Source organism: Berghia stephanieae, chromosome 5, assembly GCF_034508935.2.
Source record: "Berghia stephanieae isolate SIO BIC M18660-M18661 chromosome 5, UCSD_Bste_1.3, whole genome shotgun sequence".
NCBI lineage: Eukaryota > Metazoa > Mollusca > Gastropoda > Nudibranchia > Aeolidiidae > Berghia > Berghia stephanieae.
In genome coordinates, this window is record NC_088364.1 from 58,113,979 (window position 1) to 58,127,224 (window position 13,246).

General features: G+C 36.8%; 1 protein-coding gene across 1 annotated transcript in view; it reads right to left on the bottom strand.

Moving 5' to 3' along the window:
• LOC144973310 (uncharacterized) overlaps nucleotides 1-12,516 on the bottom strand; it is a 25,582-nt gene extending 13,066 nt beyond the window's left edge. Inside the window, exon 1 of the mRNA XM_078915585.1 lies at nucleotides 12,293-12,516. The gene's annotated coding sequence lies outside the window, so the exon portion shown is untranslated. The remainder of the gene's footprint in view (nucleotides 1-12,292) is intronic.
• Between the last annotated feature and the right edge of the window lie 730 nt (nucleotides 12,517-13,246).

Genomic DNA, 13,246 nt, shown 5'->3' on the forward strand with positions numbered 1-13,246 from the left:
GCCAAACAGGTTTGTTTTGTTTTTAAGGGTTTTACAGCACTTGCAACACATCAGCGCCAGTAAAAAGGAGTAAAATGGGATAGTCAAAGAGTACTAGATGCCTGATAGGCGACTTGTAGTTATATGATATAGAAATGTGTTTCCATATGACCAGCTGGAACAATAATTAAAACAGTATGACATTTATGTAGCTCATCACAACAAGAATACTGCACACAGTATACTTGCAGAGTGATGTACTACATTAATGATTACATTTATTTCCTGATTAGAGAGGTTCAACGATATTTCTAAAAGCACTATTAATCAAAGTCAGCCTGGCTGCCTTGCCAGCAGCAAGACGTTCTGTTCAGATGCTCCTTCCCGAGTCCCAATAGGAGAAAAGTTATGATTGCTGTCATCATCATCATCATTACGGTTGTTTTCTTCCATGGGTAGGCCAGCATCAACAGCAAAGTTGTGGAGCCAAAAACACATAAATAACCTTGCAGGCTCTGTCAGGCGTCATTCTGAGCTCGTCATGGAGACAATTCCATCTTCTTTTAACCACTCCAATGACTCTGTTGAAATGACAATAATTGCTTGTACTTGTACATGTACACTTAAAACCAATTAAAATTAAATGGACCTCTCTCTCCTCTCTCTTCTCTCTCTCTCTCTCTCTCTCCTCTCTCTCTCTCTCTCTCTTCTCTCTCTCTCTCCTCTCTCTCTCTCTCTCTCTCTCTTTATTTATTTATTTATTTTTTTTTTTTCTCAGTCATTTAATTACAATTAGAAGGGAAAGAATTACATATAATGGTTAATCTGAGTTCTTCAAAAAAAAAAAAATGTAATGTTTATACTAGCATGACAATGACAGTATGATTACAACTATTTTTTTGGTTAATTTTCTTTTATTTTCATTGATCATTTGCAAATTGTATTGTTAAAGTGGATATAAAAATAAACCTGAAATATTAAATTTCAAAAATTATCAAAATGTTATTGTTTCCTGGGGTGGGATTATATGATTGGTAAAACTTACCTTTCAATCGTGCATTTTGTGATACGATGGGCGGTGTTAAATGCCTCTTCTCCTCTATTTTGGGGGTTTTGGTATTGGGGTCATTAGCCAATTTCTTAACATATAACGACTGTCTCCAAGGATCACACCATCCAAAGCCCTGCGATGTGGATCCTCAAATGCAAAGAATAGCCCAGATTTCCTAAAAAATTTGCATCATGCACTGAACCAGGCCACTTAGGAACCAAGTTTGTAACTTATAAATTGCATCAGAGACGACCTAAAAATGGGAGAAGGAAAATTTTTGCATATATTAAAACCTGCAATAAAATCTAAATCAGGAAGTGTAGTCAACTTACGTACAGTACAGCTCGCGCACAATGGCCTCTTATAAAATAATAAAATTCCTTTTATTCATCCCATAGGAGAAATGTGTCTCAGGGTCTGTTCCAAGGGAAGAATGGAATAACCCAGGCGTCAGGGAATGGAGATGGGATGAGGGTGGGGGAGTAATAGTCATTGGTGACCTTTTAACAACCATGTACTTTGTGTAACATACCATGACGACTCAACAAAAGGCTAGTGGGTGGGAGGCAAGTGACTGACTGATCAATATGTTGATAGTCCTATGCCTAATAAAGCGAATGATGTGTGACAACTGACTGATTGAGTAACTGTGCCTGATGAAAACTGATTGGGTAATGAGCTTTTATGTGAAGCCTGATGATGTCTTTTCTTATCACTGGGATGGTGCTTTACTATTACAAGTTTTGAAGAGCATTTAGTAGTGGTAGTGACTGCCAGTAGTGGGGTTAGAATGGATGGAGGCAGAGGAGAGGGGAACAGAGGAATAAACCATTGCATTGTTCCAACCTGCCCCTTTTTCTGATGTAATGTAAGTGGTAGAAAGGGGGGGGGGGGGGGGGGGGGGGGGGGGGGGGAGATAGTGATAGTCGGAGGGGTTGTGCTTCTGTAGCTAAGTCTGTCAGATCTCATGAAAGTACTTTGTGATAGACTACCTTCCTATTCAAAGGGTAGCAAGCAATTGTTATTGTCTGTTTCATGCCATAGAAACCGGGATAAACCCTGGCTCCTTGGGCTTCATGCCTCTGAAGGACTGCTATTCATTAAATTATTTTTTTTTTCATTTCAAATATTTAAGGATATCTAAACAGGTCTTTGATGCGAAGTTGGTCCCTCTAGCTCAATTATTAGGGTATTCGCTTTACATGCTAAGGGCAAAGTAGAGATTTTTATTTGACCCCACTGACCACCCAGGAATGATGGGGTGGGTAATCTGTATTTGTTAGATCTGGTGGAAAGTTCTTTACAATAAACCTGTGTCCTATCCAAGGGGTAGCAAGCAATTACTATTGTCTGTTTCACACTAAAGAAACATAGATAAACTCCCGCTACACCAGCCTTGCAGCTCTGAAGGAGTGAAGGAAGAACTATTTGATGCGATTACTTTCAGCATGATGTCTTTGTGCAGATGTGGTCTAGTGGTATGACACTCGCTTTCGGATCGGAAGGTCCTGGGTTCGAGCCTCGCGCTCGGCACATAGTTGAGTCCTTGGAAAAGGCTCTTTACTCACATTCTCTCACTGTACTCATGTGTAAAATGAGTACCTGGCTGTTAGCAGAGGTGCCTTTGTCCGAAAAATTGTAATATCACCTAACAGGCGCCTTGTCTCGTCCTACATGTTAAATGTTGCTGTTGACCAGTGTCCCCTTGTAAAGCGCTTTGAGCACATTTAGTGGATATTGCGCTATGTAAAGCTAAATTTTAATAATTTTTAAAAAAATGTCATTGTACTTGACGCTTGTGCCTCACCAGTATGGTCTTTGCTTCGTACCCAAAAGATACCTAGTTCGAATATACACCATGGCATGTGGCCATCAACAAGCCATCTCTCCCTAGCTCAATTTGCAGCGCTGTGCTGTTGGTGACACCGGAGTTATTCCAGTATTCCCATTGAATAAACCCTAAGACAAATTTCCGCATGAGGACTATTAAAGGGAAATTTATAATTATTATTTACTTTATTGGGAGGTTCCTGTATCACATCATTCATTTAATGACGTAGCCAACTAGTAGCAAATCATGGCATGTGGCATTGAAATTAGAATGAATGGCGAAGTGATAAGAATAAGTAAGAGAGGTGTCAATTATGCGAAATGACAATGGAGTGTGTGAGTGCCTGTGTGTATGCATGTGTATCATATTGTACACAAACGTAACTGTCAATGTAACAGTAAATTTTCGGTGGTCGAAATAACAGGGCGCATTAAAATAAAACCTTGAATTAATCAAATCCTTTTTTACATTGGCTAGGTGAAATTAGTTCAAGTAAGGAATGGAATGACAACTAAAAATAATAATGAAAAAATTTGGGATATTCGAATGAGTTCAAGTTCAAGGAAACTGTACTCGAATGTATTACTTTCACTTTTTAAAGTCTATCCAGTGAAATACTTTATTTAAATTGACCGTCGACAACATCTTTGTAATGTGTATTTGAAGTGAAATTTTAAAAACACGACACAAGTTTTGAAACAACATATTACGATTTTTTAACAGCTTTGGTATAACCGCAAGAGAGGATTTTTACTTGATTCATACTAAATTAAATTGAGCTTTATATAGCGCAATATCCATTAAATGTGCTCAAAGCGCTTTACAACAGTTCCCTGGTCAACAGCAACATTTAACATGTAGGACAGGACATGACGCCTGTCAGGCGATATTACAATTTTTCGGACAAAGACAACACTGTTAACGGCCAGGTACTCATTTTACACCTGAGTACGGTGAGAGAATGTGAGTAAAGAGTCTTTTCCAAGGACTCAACTATGCGCCGAGCACGAGGCTCGAACCCAGGACCTTCCGATCCGATATTTTTCTTTTCTTTTTTTGTTTGTATTTCTTGTAATGTTTCGAATGGCTCTGATTTCTGCTTCGTATTGAAATAGTGTCATAGTTTGTATTTTACTCTCGCATTTATTATAATATTATAACGGTAAATCTCATCATTTAAGCTGGGATGAAATAAACTAATTTTCCTTAAGCCTTAAGGCAACGTGCACTAATTTGCAGGTCTGATAACCCAATACATCATGAGCTCATTGTTATAATGAAAATCTCAAAAAATTACACAAAATAATGTCCAGTGCAACAATGTTAAACGAGGCCCATATTGCATTCGGATGTCAGACCAGCATATATGCATATAAAGATAACATTCCCTTTTTTCATCCAATGGGGAAATTTGTCTGTCTTTAGCGTCTATTCCAAGGGAACACTGGAATAACCCAGACATCAGCCGCAGTGCAGTGCCGCAAATGGAACTAGGACGAGATGGATTGCTCAAGGCCGCACAGTACAACGGTGATCAAACTAATTACCTTTTGGATACAAAGCAAAGACCATACTGCTGAGCCACGCTGCCCCATCGCCTCGAGTGAAAAATCCTATTTTAAAGATTGATTCTCCTCAGCAATTTGTCAGTCCAACTGTACAATTTTTTTTTCTTCAATTCTAAACTGGTTTTGCTAATGAAAAATGTTCCCTTTCAAAAATATTACAATTACAGTGAAAATAATCTCCGACAAGAGCTCGAAAATTGGTTAAGGGAATGCAAAATTCAATAGTGCCAGAGAGCGGTGAAAAAATTTCCATTCCATGTCATACCAGTAACAGTCATAGTGGTTTGTGTGTGATGATTAGAGAAATCTACCAACACTAACACTTAGTTTGACTAGTTCAGTTGAGAAGAAGAAGAGGAGGAGGAAGAAGTGGCAGAAGAAGATGAACATGATGATGTTGATGAAGAAGGACGAGGAGGTGTGAAGATGAAGGAGAAGAAGAAGAAGAAGTCTTGCCCGCACCGATTTAGGGTTGGATGCATGAGAATATAAGAAAACTTCTCTTTAAAGATTAGTCTAGTATGAGATTAGAATTAAAATTAAAATGAATACAGATACTAACCTTTCCTCCAGAGAAGACGATCAAGGTCGTCTTTTACAAGATCACAAATTATAAAAATGTGTTCACGATGAAAACGGAAATGTTCGTATATTTCATCGTCGTTAAACGAATCGATGGGATTAAGTCTGACCCGAAACACCCTCTCCCGTTGAATCAGTGTTCTCTGACGAATTTGAAACAGCACAGCTGCCGCCATTTTCATGTGTTGACAGTTGTTTTGGCAGTACTGTCAATGACAGTGTCATAGTCATAGTCATACGAATCACGTCATGTGATCGAGAGTAACTTCGCATTGCTTTGCTTGGCACAAAAATAAAGAAAATAAAAGGGGGTAGGGGTGTTTTAGCTAAACAACATAATTTTCATATTAAAAAATAAGCTAGGTCTAGTTGTGTGTTTGTTATTCTCTAAATATCTAAATCTAAACTTCGAACCAAGCGAAGCTGAAATCTCAGGCTCAGACTCACTGAGTCACTCAACTTCATCAGATTTATTAGTTTCCCGGACAAAAATGTGTGCTTTCGACGATCTGTGACCTTTAAACCGTTTCCTTTAGTATTGACAAATATCAACAGATTACTTTTGTCGTTATAATTCTTTTTCTATGTATTTTTTTCTCGCGAACCGAGTCGTCTAACATTGGCCGCCATCTTTGTTGACTTTGTTGACGCCGTTTCTTAGTTACTAGTCAGAGACTAAACGATCAAGTCCGACTCGAGCAAGTGACTAAATCTTGGCCAAACTTAGTCCGAAGGTGACGTGATTTTAGTCTGGGACTAGCTTAGTCAGCTCACATTAAATCCGATTTTTTCTAGTCATTTACTAAAGTCAGAGATAGTCCGGGACTAAGCGCTAGTCCGCGTTCATTAGAACGGGCCCAGCACAAAATAGCCGAATTAGTCACTATCCTTACAACGCCCACTTCTTCTAGGCAAGAGCTTGGCTAGTCAGAGGCTAGAAAACGTTCATAAAATTCGATTTTTAAAAAAATTCACTTGCTCCGCTCAGGCTTAAGACGAGCAAGGCATTTACTTGACTAGTAAATAACCAGATCCAGTCCGCTTGGGCCCTGATACCAACAACATAATAATAATAATAATAATAATAATAATAATAATAATAATAATAATAATAATAATAATAATAATAATAATAATAATAATAATAATAATAATAATAAAATAATAATAATAATAATAATAATATATCTTTATTGTCCTAAAAAAAAGTGGCAATTTGTCATTTGGTGACACATTTATAACAATACAATATTGACATAGACACACTCACACAGATGCACACTAGTAACATAGTAATCATCGAAAAAAAAAAAAAAAAACAAACCGAACAAACAAACAAACAAACCGGCATCAACAACATCATCATCATTATCATCATCATCATCATCATTATCATCATCATCATCATCATCATCATCATCACAACAACCTTCCTAATATTTTCGTTACAATCCTTCACTTTCACCATTCCCCTATAACACCATTCACCATCTTCCATTCCATCATACTCCATATTATATTATTCCTGTAACAAGCTATGAGAGGGAAAGCCTGTGGTCCTCCTCTCTCTCTCTCTCTTCTCTTCTCTCTCTCTCTCTCTCTCTCTCTCTCTCTCTCTCTCTCTCTCCTCCTCTCTCTCTCTTCTCCTCTCTCTCTCTCTCTCTCTTCTCTCTCTCTCTCTCTCTCTCTCTCTCTCTCTCTCTCTCTCTCTCTCTCTCTCTCTCTCTCTCTCTCTTCTCTCTCTCTCTCTCTCTCTCTCTCTCTCTCTCTCTCTCTCCTCTCTCTCTCTCTCCTCTCTCTCTCTCTCTCTCTCTCTCTCTCTCTCTCTCTCTCTCTCCTCTCTCTCTCTCTCTCTCTCTCTCTCTCTCTCTCTCTCTCTCTCTCTCTCTCTCTCTCTCTCTCTCTCTCTCTCTCTCTCTCTCTCTCTCTCTCTCTCTCTCTCTCTCTCTCTCTCTCTCTCTCTCTCTCTCTCTCTCTCTCTCTCTCTCTCTCTCTCTCTCTCTCTCTCTCTCTCTCTCTCTCTCTCTCTCTCTCTCTCTCTCTCTCTCTCTCTCTCTCTCTCTCTCTCTCTCTCTCTCTCTCTCTCTCTCTCTCTCTCTCTCTCTCTCTCTCTCTCTCTCTCTCTCTCTCTCTCTCTCCTCTCTCTCTCTCTCTCTCTCTCTCTCTCTCTCTCTCTCTCTCTCTCTCTCTCTCTCTCTCTCTCTCTCTCTCTCTCTCTCTCTCTCTCTCTCTCTCTCTCTCTCTAATTATGGGCCCGTTTTAATATTGTTGTAATGGACAATATTTTGCGTTGGTTTGAGAGTATATCCATTACAACATAACAGTTTTGGGTTATCAGACCTGCAAATAAGTACACTTCTCTTCTAACTCAACGAGCACATCTCTTTTAACAAATTAGACCGACACTTTAGAAGTCTGCCTTGGCTTGTCCGGATGAGAAAGGAATGTTGGACCACGTGGTTGGGCATAAGGCTAGCAAACACACTCGTTAAAAAAAAAACAAAAACAAAAAAACTCTCGTTACAAAAACTTCCCCCGGGAACACGCGGGGCCTTGATGCTGATGTACAAAAAAGGAAAGAACTGGAACTGGAAACCGTGCGGCTATGTGGTCTAGTGGTATGACACTCGCTTTCGGATCGGAAGGTCCTGGGTTCGAGCCTCGCGCTCGGCGCATAGTTGAGTCCTTGGAAAAGGCTCTTTACTCACATTCTCTCACCGTACTCAGGTGTAAAATGAGTACCTGGCCGTTAACAGCAGTGTCTTTGTCCGAAAAATTGTAATATCGCCTTACAGGCAGCATGTCTTGTCCTACATGTTAAATGTTGCTGTTGACCAGGGTCCCCTTGTAAGGCGATTTGAGCACATTTAGTGGATATTGCGCTATATAAAGCTCAATTTTTTTTTAAAAGTCAGCCGAGGATAAAGGACGATAACAGCACTGCCTAGACTGATGGCCATAAAGCATAGCCTTCGATGGCATATTCTTCGTAAGTAGGGTTATGTGCCCAATGGTTCCTGAGTTCATCCCGGTCTCTATGACATTAAACAATAGCAAAATAAAAACTAATCTATCGTAAAGTGCTTTCCGCCGTATCTAACAGACCCAGCTACCCAATTAACTGCTAGGCGAACATGGGGTCAAAGTCAGAAAGATATCTCGACTTCACTCAGGATAGATTCGACCCTCGTGCGTGTGAAGCGACTTTTCTGCTACTGAACTATTGGGACCACCACAACATAAGATGTATAGAATTTAAATACAAAAAAATGAGATACATTGTTTAAGCTATAACTCCGGCCAAACATTAACAGTAATTGCAGCAAAGTTGAATGAAATTACACCAGTAAGACCGTGGCACCTCGGGAAAATAGTTTTAGGATAATTATGTACAATAATGTCATTGATATAGATCTGACTTCAGGAACTAAACCAAAATTGCATATATTTGTAGAAGCTAGTTCCTTACTTGTATAGACAAATAAATGTTGGAAAATAATAATGCCATTGATAGAGATCTGACTTCAGGAACAAGACAGAGATTACATATATTTGTAGAAGATAGTTCCTTACCTAGACAAATAAACGTTGAAAATGATGGTATAATTTCGCAGAAACACTTACGGTACTTTGCATCGTAAAGTACTTTCCGCCATATCTAACAGACCCAGCTACCCAATCACTGCAAGGCGAACATGGAGGTCAAAGTCAGAAAGATATCTCGGCTTCACTCGGGATAGATTTGACCCCTGTGCGTGTGAAGCGATTTCTCTGCCTCTGAACTATTGGGACAACATAAGATGTAGAGAATTTAAAGACAAACAAATGAGATACATCGTTTAAGCTATAACTCCAAACATTAACAGTAATTGCAGCAAAGTTGAATGAAATTACACCAATAAAACTGTGACTTCAGGAACTAAACCAAAATTACATATATGTGTAGAATATAGTTCCTTACTTGTATAGACAAATAAATGTTGGAAAAGAATAATGCCATTGATAGAGATCTGACTTCAGGAACAAGACAGAGATTACATATACTTGTAGAAGATAGTTCCTTACCTAGACAAATAAACGTTGAAAATGATGATATAATGTCGCAGAAACACTAATGGTACTTTGCAGCAATTTAGAAGGAAACATCCAGATATATGCAGATTAAGGGGCCCCAACATTTCAGTTAGTAGAGTACAAGTTTCACACGCGAAGGGCCCGAGATCGATCCCGGGTGAAGTCGAGTTTGTTTGGGTTTTTTTTCTCTGACCTCCGGCAATGATTGGGTAGCTGGGTCTATTACTGTTAGAACGATGTACTTACGATATACTGGAGTCATACATAAAAGGTAGCAAGAAATTGCAATTGTCGGGTTCACGCCAAAGAAACCGGAATAAACTATGGTTCCACGGGCCTAATGACTCTGAAGGATAACCAAAACTAAAACATAACAAAACAAAAATTTAATGCCATATTATAAAAACCATAATCAAATCAGACCAAAAACCGAAAGCGGTAAAATAACATAAACGAAATTATATGAAAAATAATAATACCACCCCCCCCCCCCCCCCCACACACACACACACACACACACACACACATTTTTTTAAATAGCCCGCTTTTCTAAAATTGAATAAATAGAGAAAGAAAGAAAACATGTTTACCTGTTATTTGTGTTCGATCTACGAGTATAACCCAATGAATTGATTTTTAAAAATTGTTGCTGCACGGTGTGAGGGTTTTAATTTTTATAAGGAGAGTTTTTGTTATGGACATTTTCATCGAATTACGCTAGGAAAGAGTTGCTCCCCTTTGTTGTTAGCTAATCGATCTTAGTTACAGCTTAATTAGTTATTATTCATTAAGTCCATTATTTAAAATATTTTTTGTGCCTACAAACATCAGAGTGACATATCTTCTCTAGAGAAGGATGCACTCTTTGTTCCGTACTTTCAATGTTTGAGTTATCTATACTGTTTTTTCTACTTACAATGATGTTGCGATATACTTGTATCTACTTAGCTTATACTCCGTAATAAAACTGTTCTCTCACATTTAATCACTTAGGGTAGAGTCGGGGAAATTCGCCGTCGGGGAAATTCGCCACTTCTCACACCCCTCTCTTGAAATGCAAATAACCCATCTTACCTATTATTGGACGAGTCCAAGTGTCACATCATCACTTTGATGCTCTTTTCATCTATTGTTTTTAATCTACCAATCAGCATTTAGTACATTAATATCATGACACAATCGTGTCAATTAACGTCATAGCGTGTCTGTCGTTCTGTGCGCCTGATTCGTCCGAAATCCAACACCCGCCATTCCAAAGTCCTACTTTCACTCGTTGTCATTTTAAGCGTTTTTTCAGCTTAGATCCTTACTCTACAACCTGTTATTTTGATATTGTATGATTTAAACATTAGTTTTGATGTTCCCATCATTTGCAATAGTTAAAAATATTCGTTTATTTTTTAATTGAGGGTCCCAATGATATCACTGCTTTCGGGAAATTCGCCACTAGTATCGGGGAAATTCGCCGTTCTAATTGGGGACATTTGTCGCTCTGTTTTGTCGAAATATTATTAATTAAATGTTTAAAGGGGGCATTGATGATATTTTGACCGATTATTATTTAATAGATTGGTGATGCAGTGTCTAGGTAGCGTTCATAGTGCATAAAATTTACATAATGAGGATAGTAATGATTATTAGTAATTTAACTGGACTTAATGAACTTTTTACTATAATGAAGCAGTTTTTTATATATTTGTAGAATAAATGGTGAGAACTTCAAAGAAAACCCAAAATGGAAGCAAAAGATTAAGAGAAAAAATAGGATAAGATGGTTCAGCAAAACACAAGAAAAGATATTTTGTCATGTTTTCGCCTTCTATTATAGTATCATATCGTCATTTATAAAACTTGCCGTTGGTCATTGAATATTTTTAGTTTTTTGCCATTGTAAATAAATAAAATATAGTAATTACTACAAATTTAATCAAATATAAACATGAGAAAACAAAATAATATCTAAAAAGTACATAAAATTCACGATAAAAAAAGTGTTAAAATCGAGCGGCGAATTTCCCGACAGTGGTGGCGAATTTCCCCGAACTATGGCGAATTTCCCCGACGAGCATAACAACTTTTAAATGCGAAAATAAAGTATTACGAATTGAAATACTGGAACAAGTTTAATAAAATCTCATCACTGATTGGCTAATTGTCTTGATGACCAGTTTCTATTTTAAGAAAATTGACATCTTGAGACTGAAATAAGCGAAAGAAGAGGAGCGACCGCAGGGTGGCGAAGTTCCCCGACTCTACCCTAAAGCTTCTGAGTTGAGTGATTCCACAATATTACTCTGGTGTCCCGTCAAAAACACAACATGCAGCTTTATACCCAGTGGTCCTATTAAATTAATATGCAAACGGTAATATAGGTAATGAAATGTTGCTGCACCGTATCTGACCCCTTACAATTTGCATATCAATCAAATAAAAGTGTTGATGATGCCATTAACCTTTTGTTGAATAATATTTACAGTCATTTAGATAAACCAAAGGCATATTGCAGAATTCTTTTTATTGATTTTTCTTCAGCATTCAAACACGATTCGGCCCATTTACTTGTTGAAAAGCTGAAATGTTTGAATATAAATCCCCATTTGATTCCTGGATTTTAGACTTTCTTTTAGAGAGAGCACAATTCGTAGAAATTAATGGAAACGAATCTAATAAAATAATTATCAATACAGGAGCCCCTCAAGGGTTTGTTCTCTCTCCTCGCCTTTTTACGGTTTACACAAATAACTTTACAAGTGACTAGGTCCCAATTTTAAAATTTGCTGATGACACTGCCCTTCTGATGATGAAACGGTATACAGGTCTGAGATCGATAGATTTGTTGGTTGGTTTGAAGATAACTCCCTGAAATTAAATGTAGGAAAAACCAAAGAAATTCATCAGTCCGCTCAAAATTAACAATCAAGCTGTTGAGCAAGTTTCGACTTACAATATTTGGGTATTTTAATTGACAATAAATTGCAGTGGCATTTACAAACCGATGCTGTTATCTCTAAATTGAACAAAAGAATGTATATAATTCGGAAACTTTCAGAATTTGACATAGACAAAACTTTATGCACCCTTTTTTATAGATCTGTTTTGGAGACCGTTATTACTTTTTGTTTTACAACATGGTGTGGAAATGCCAGTATTTGCGACATTAATAAGAAAATTGATAGGATAATTAATAAAGCCAGGAGTTATACTCACCCAATTTCAAATGTGGAAGAACTATTCAAGAGATTTTGTCTAAGTAAATTTTAGAAAGTTATGAAGGATGGCGATCACCCCTTCACAAATGTATTAAGTTCTCCATGAGCAGCCGTCGCCTTATATATCTATAAAAACAAGGACAACACGTCACCTTAATTCAGTTTTACCACATAGTGTTCGAATTTTTAACGCACAACTGTTCGACTAGAGACCAGAAATATAATCTCAATTTATCAGATCAATATATAAAGTGTCGCTATTAATTCTTAATTCAATATTTTTACATTTGTATACATTTACATATAAATTCAAACCAGGGGTCATAGGGACAACATATTTCACTTTGTAATATATATATATATATATATATATATATATATATATATATATATATTATATATATATATATATATATATATATATATATATGTCGAGCACTTTTCGTACCATATTTATATCAAACACGATTCAATATATATATATATATATATATATATATATATATATATATATATATATATATATATATATATATATATTATATATATATTGAATCGTGTTTGATACAAATATGGTACGAAAAGTGCTCGACATGTAGTAATGGAGCGAATTATTATTTTTTTAAATATTTACCACAATGTTTGAGACAGTCTACATTAATGTTTCAGGCTTAATTTGCCATCGTCAGGACTGAGTTGTTTTGTTGACTCCAACAAAACAGCTCAGTCCTGACGATGGCAAATTAAGCCTGAAACATTAATGTAGACTGTTTCAAACATTGTGGTAAATATTTTTTAAAAATAAGATATATATATATATATTATATATATATATATATATATATATATATATATATATATATATATATATATATATATATATATATATATACGAGGGCTCTTTCAGAAATAACAGAAAAATGCCATTGCTTAGCAACCAGTGGAGATTTTT